The following is a 6,835-nucleotide window of genomic DNA, read 5'->3' on the forward strand; positions in this document are numbered from 1 at the left end:
CCCTCACACCTGATTTTAATTGCTTTTGGTCAAACATTCATCTAAGTGGTACAGCACTGGTTTGTCCATTTGTTGTACAGAGATAGCTCATGTTTCCTGTTATGCTGAACACTATAAAACTGATGTGTCAAATGTGATAATTGTTGCCATGGTGGACAGTGTTTGGTGGAGCTTCCCAATTAAAACAATCTTGGAAGAAGGAGTGGCATGGACTTCTGAAATAGTTTGCCTCCGGAGACTCTATTAATGTGGAGAAACTATGAAAGTTATACAAGGAAGGGTTCAGGTCTTTTGTTCATAGAGTCTCTATGAGGTGACTCAATGGCACCTAACAACAACAACAACAATATATATAATTACCAAACAATATATATATATATATAATTTTTTTTTCTTCAAGTCAAGCACAATTCATAGGAACCCTATGAACAAAAGGCCTGAAGCCTCTCTACAACTATTGACATTATTGACATTTATCAAAGTTCATAAAGTTTCCAGAGGCATGTTATTTAGGAAGTGGATGCCACTCCTGCTTCCAAACCTGTCATAGTATGTTATTGTTGTTATGTGCCATTGAGTCACCTGCAATTTATAGTGATCCTATGTATAGAACTCTGAAACCTTCCCTTTCCTGAGCCAGTCTTACTAACTCTGACACATCAACTGCCACTACCCCATTTACTGTATCAATACTTCTCAACCGGGATCTCCCTCTCCTGCGCTGTCCATTTACCTTTCTGAGCATGATGTCCTTCTCCAAGGACATATATATTGTTGTTGCTAAGTGCCATTGAATAAAGCATGACTCATAGCAATCTATGAACAAAAGACCTGAACCCTGTTCTATAACTATCGTCATTTCTCTGATGTTCCTAGAGTTTCCAGAGACATGTTCTTTAGGACATGGATGTCATTCCAGCTTCCAATCCTGACTCAGTCTAAGAGATCCACCAAACTCTGTCCACAATGGCTAACCATTATGGCATTTGACGCTCCAGTGGCACAGCATTCAGCATCACAGCAACCCCAAGTTTTTTCAGTATAATAAATTAACAGGCCAGTGCTGTACCACATAGAAGAATGTTCATCACAAACACAATGAAAACCAGGCCTCAGAGCCACAGGCAGAGGGCCCAACCACCTTTTAAATACAAGGCCCACCCACCAGTTCCTGGTTGATTTTAACCAAAAGACTTCCAGCCTACAGCTCACTGTTACCTAAATCCATTAAATCCAATCATTTCACACCTGATTGTGAACAACAACAATAAACAAAAAAAAAATCCCCAACCAAACAATTCACACCTGATCTATACCAAAACAAGAGAGAATCCAACCACTTCACACATGAGCCTTGAGCCACCAAATTGGAGAAGTGTGTTTGTGTGCGTGTGTGTGTGTGTGTGTGTGTGTGTGCACATGCGCTCGCACACACACATGTGTTTCACAGTGACAAAACTACTTATTTTATATTTCAACATAAAGCAAAGCAACGAACCATTACATTTTTAAATTTTACGTATTATTATTGTTGTTTTATATAATTCTACTAGACAAATGGAGATGAAAATAGAATTGTTAATTAAGGTTATGTAATTAAATATCGTGACCTGTATGCCCTTCTCAAAGGCACCTGGTAGTGTAGTGCTAAGCAATAAATTAGCAATTTGACCTTTCCAGGTAGTCTCATCTCATTAACATTACAACCTCAGAAATCTGTCCAAAAAGTCAGGATTGATTTAGTTGTATGTGGCTTTAGTTTAGGGGTTTACTATACACACTCAATTATGTTCATACAAATCTGTACCTAGACCAGAAAGTTATTATCCAAATAGAGCAAAGGAGGAATGCATGATTTAATATCAGAAAAAAAAATGTGTCCTTTCTTTATACCTATTCAATCTGTACACTAAAAAAACCATTTTAGAAGCTGGAGCCTATGAAAAAGAATGAAGCATCAGGACAGGAGGAAGACTCATCAACAACCTGTGCTTTGTAGATGAAATAAATTTACTTGCTGAAAGAGGACTTGAAATACTTGCTTTAGAAGATAAAAGACTACAGCCTTTAACATGGATTGCATCTCAATCTCAAGAACAGCAAAAGCCTCACCACTGGGCCAACAGGCAGCATTATAATTGAAATTGAGGGGGTGGGGTGAGGAGTAGGGAGGAAAATGTAAAACAATGAGTGAATGAAAATCCAAGTTTTCTGTAAACTTTCATTAAAATCACAATAAGAAATATTTACAAAAAAGGAAATTGTCAATGATTTTATCTTAATTATATTCACAATCAGCAACCAGCAGTTAGGAGATCAAGACATACTGCATTGGGAAAGTCAGCTATCATGGACCTCTGCAAATTACTGAGGGACAATGATTTCTGTTTGAAGACCAAAGAGCATTAAATTTAGTCCCTTTTTTTCCCCAATCACTTTCTATACTTCTGAAAGCTTAATAATGAATAAGGTTGAGAAAATTATTGATGCCTTTGAGTTGTGTTGTAAAAGAGTACTGAATAGTCCATGGACTACCAAAAGAACAATCAGATACGTCTTGGGGAAAATGCTGCCAGAATGTTTTTTAGAAGCAAGGATGGACAAAAGTAATTTCATATACTTTGAGAATGTTACTAGGAGAGACTATTTCTTGGAAAAGGACATAATAGTTGGAAAGGTAGAGATCCAGTGAAAGGAAGAAGCTCAACAAGATGAAGTGACACAGTGACTGCAATCACGGCTTAAGTGTGTTAGAAATGATAGGATGGCACAGGATAGGACGTGCGTCAGATCTGTTTATAGGATTGCTATGAATCTTACTTGACTCAACTAACAACATATCTTAAAATAAACGATTCTTCATATTCAAAGTCTAAAATGGTACAAACTTCACTTGAAAAATAAACAAAATAGTAAAGATAAAATTTATTTTCCAAGTACTTTTCTTAACAAAAATGTAATTTAGATCTATTTCGTCTGTGTTTAAGAGTTATATGACTTTAAAAAAAATGGTTATATAACTTTATAAGATATGCAATTTCTCAGCCTTAAGTACTAAAAGATATAATCCAATTATGAATTCTTCAAACATATTTATGCATGTTTAAAATAATGAAAATGCTTATAGATATCTGTCTGCTTACTTTACTTATCTTTAATGCAGTGTTTTGTCTCCATATTTCCAAATTAGTAATCCAACATGATTATCAACTACCTGAAATTACCTGAAAAAATACATAGACAATAAACAGTGAAAAAGTTTTCAATATTTGGATGAATTAAAAAAATTAAGATAAATATAAATTACATAATAGGTAAATACAATCACAATATTTATGTAAATGTTAATATATAAGGAGCTTAATTAAGAATAACTAAATTACTCTAAACTTAGGACAGAAACTGTCCTTGAGATTTAAAAATAATGCTTGAAGGGATTTGGCTACTTAAATGAAAAGGAGAGATTAAACATCAAGCACCAATACCTCCCAATGTTACTGATCTATGACTCTCCTGGCATTCATAAACCATGATAGAAAATTCATTTCATGCTTGTCTACTCTGATAAAACTCATGACTGAATGGTTTGAACATTCTCAAGACATGATATGATTGCAGAAATGCCCCACAGAACAGGGTACATTAGAACAAAAAAACAATCTCCAAGCAATTACAGTACTCTCTATTCTACCCTCAAATTGGTGAAAATACTGATAAATCTGAATACTGCATAGTTTAGCAATCAGACTTATTAAAATCTAGTCAAAATGCATGCAATCGAATGGTTAACTAAAACCACCAATATATTTAAAAACATGGATCAAGAGCACACATATTAAAATATGCAAAGACCTGTAATTAGAAAATCAGAGAATAAAAATGTTCTCAGCATTTCTCAAGCTGAAAGAATAAAATTAAAAAAAAAAACAAACTAAACAATGATTCAAGCCTTGAGGTACAATATGGAAGGAATCTACGGTTAAATTATTGAATAATGTAAGAAGAATCAAAAGAAGATGAAAGGAATACATAAATCATCACACACATTTTAAAGGAGCAAGCTGGTATATGATCAAGAACTGAAGTTGCTGAAGGAAGGCATTCAAGTCTTACTGAAGGAATTGGTTAAAAAAAAATTTACCAAAGCCTCCGGGAGATACCATTTGAGTTATTTGAGCAAACGAATATAGAATTTTTTACTCAACTATGCCATACAATTTGGAAGAATTGATAAAACACACCTATGAGATAAATGATAGATAGATAGATGATAGATGATAGATAGATACAGATAGATGACAGATAGATGATAGATAATAGATGAGTGATAGATAAGAGATAGGTAAATAGATAAATAAATAGATAATCTCCATTCCAAAAAAAACAGATACAGTAGAAGGCAAAAATTACCCAAATTATGTAAACTAACATAGAATGCAAGTAAAATTTTGTTAAATGCCATTTGAAATGTGACTGCAGAAGTACTGTAACAGAGAACTGTAAAATATTTAAGTACGATTTAGAAGAAGATGTAGTAATAGGAATATCAATGTTAAAGGATCTTGGTTAAAAGTTGAGTATCCTAGAAATATGCTTAAGGCATTGAACTATATACAAATTGTGAATAACTTTGCAAAGGACAGAAATTTAGGACCTTTGTTTTGTGTGAAATTTTAAACTAGATCCAACAGACAGGTGCTTGTTTTGGTTGTTGTTGTTTTTGGTTTTGTGTGTTGTTTTTTTTTTTTAAAGAAATTGCATGATTTAAAATCAGGAAAAGTGTCTATCAGGGATGTACCTTCTCACCAAACCCAATCAATCTTTCAATTGAACAAACCATCTAAGAAACTGGAATATACGAAGGAGAATATGACAACAAGATAAAATGTCACAGTCCGTTTGCGGGCAGGGAGCACCAACATTCTGACTGGGGATAAGCATGGTTGAGACACACTACTCTGGGAGTTCTTTGGGGAGCCAACTCCCTGATACTTTTAAGTTGTGCTTTCATGTATTTGCAACATTTTATCAAGAACATCCTGCTTCTCTCCTTCAGGAAGTATGTGTTCCCAGGAATATCAAGAGTGTTTGCAGTCCTTTTCCTTAGCACTCGTGCATGCCAGTCACATAGCCAAGTCCTGAAGACATGTATCTCTTGCTCTGAAGTAACCCTATATTAACCCTACAATAAGATATATTCATTAAAGGTATGAAGATGATAAGCCTTGCTAGCTGGGAGGAAAGATTTGAAAAATTTACTGGTATGATCAAAGCTTTCACTATGGATTACACCTTAACACAAAGAAAGCAAAAATTTTCACAACTGGTGCAGTAACATTGTGATCACTATATAAAGAATTGCTGTTTTGAACAACTGATTTCATTTTACTGAGAGCCACAATCAACATCAATGGAAATAGCATTCAAGAAATCAAATGGCATAACAGAGACCTCAGTAAAAGACCACTTGAAGGTGTTAACAAACTAAGGAATCACTTTAAAGACTGTAATGTGTCTGACTTAAGCCATGCTATTTCTTGTTTGATATGCAAGTTCTCATAAGGTGGATTCAAAGTGCATATTAAACAGCTGTTCTGCAGGAAAAAGGTGGGCAGCCACCTCCTGGGTGATTAATTGCCCCTGAAAACCCACTGGATGGGTCAGCTATGGGTCAATTCCAGCTCGATGGTACACATCAACAACAACATATGCAAGTTTGTTTTTGTTGTTGCTCTGTATTCTTAAGTCCGAAGTGACTCAAAGATGGCTCTCCAGCAGGTTTTCAGAGGTAAACACTCTAGAGGAGGTTGGCCATCTTTATTTTGAGGAGTAGCTGATGGAATTAAACTGTTTATGTTTGCATTAGCAACATAATTGCTTACAATGAAGTCCCTGTTTGCTGGAGGGTCAGCTAGACCAGATGGTACAGAGCAACAACAAAGATAAACCCCCATAGATCCTCAGGTGACACAACAATTTTTAATGATTTAATCTTAATTGGATCCACAGTCATTATCTTTGGTAGCAACAGTCAGGAAATCAGATATACTGCTTTTTGCAAATCTCAGGGAGGACCTCTCCAAAATACTGAAGAGTAATAATGTCAGATTGAACACTAAAAGGCACCTGTTTCAGATCATATCTTTTCAATTACTTGGTATGTATTTGAGACTTGGACAATGAATTAAGAAAAGAACTGATGCCTTAGACTTATGGTGTTGGAGAAGAGCATATATCATAAACTACCAAAAGAACAGCTATGTCTTGGCAAAAGTGCAGCCAGAGTGCTCTTGGGAGACAAGGGTTGTGGGTAAGTAAAAGAGAGGAAGACTCCAGTGAGATAGATTCACACAGTTACTTCAGCAATGGGTACAAGTGTATCAAAATGATAATGTTAATACAGCATAGGAAAAAATTCATATCTTTTTGCCATAGGATGACTGTGAGTCTTTTGGCCTCAAAAGCACCTAACAACAAAAACAACCACAACATATGTAAGGAATGCTGGATAATAAATAAAGATGATCAAAGAGATTGCTTGCTTTGAATTATTATTTTGGCTTAGAATATTGAATTGACTGCCAAAAGAATTAGTAAATCTATCCCCCAAAAGTATAGTCAGATGCTTCTTAGAAGCTAAGATGGTGAACAGCAAGCAACAAATGCTGGTGAGGCTGTGGAGAAACTGGAACCCTTATTCACTGTTGGTGAGAGTGTAAAATGGTGCAACCCCTATGGAAAGCGGTATGGCGCTTTCTCAAAAAGTTGCAAATAGAGATACCATTTGACCCAGCAATTCCACTACTGGGAATATACCCTGAAGAGACCACAGCTG

General features: G+C 35.3%; 1 protein-coding gene across 1 annotated transcript in view; it reads left to right on the forward strand.

Annotated features, from left to right (window-relative positions):
• LOC102869770 (zinc finger protein 34-like) overlaps nt 1-6,835 on the forward strand; it is an 85,679-nt gene that overhangs the window by 291 nt on the left and 78,553 nt on the right. The window lies entirely within an intron of this gene.

The sequence above is a fragment of the Elephantulus edwardii genome, unplaced genomic scaffold (genome assembly GCF_000299155.1).
Source record: "Elephantulus edwardii isolate Elephantulus edwardi_28Jun2011 unplaced genomic scaffold, EleEdw1.0 scaffold00128, whole genome shotgun sequence".
In the NCBI taxonomy this organism is placed as follows: domain Eukaryota; kingdom Metazoa; phylum Chordata; class Mammalia; order Macroscelidea; family Macroscelididae; genus Elephantulus; species Elephantulus edwardii.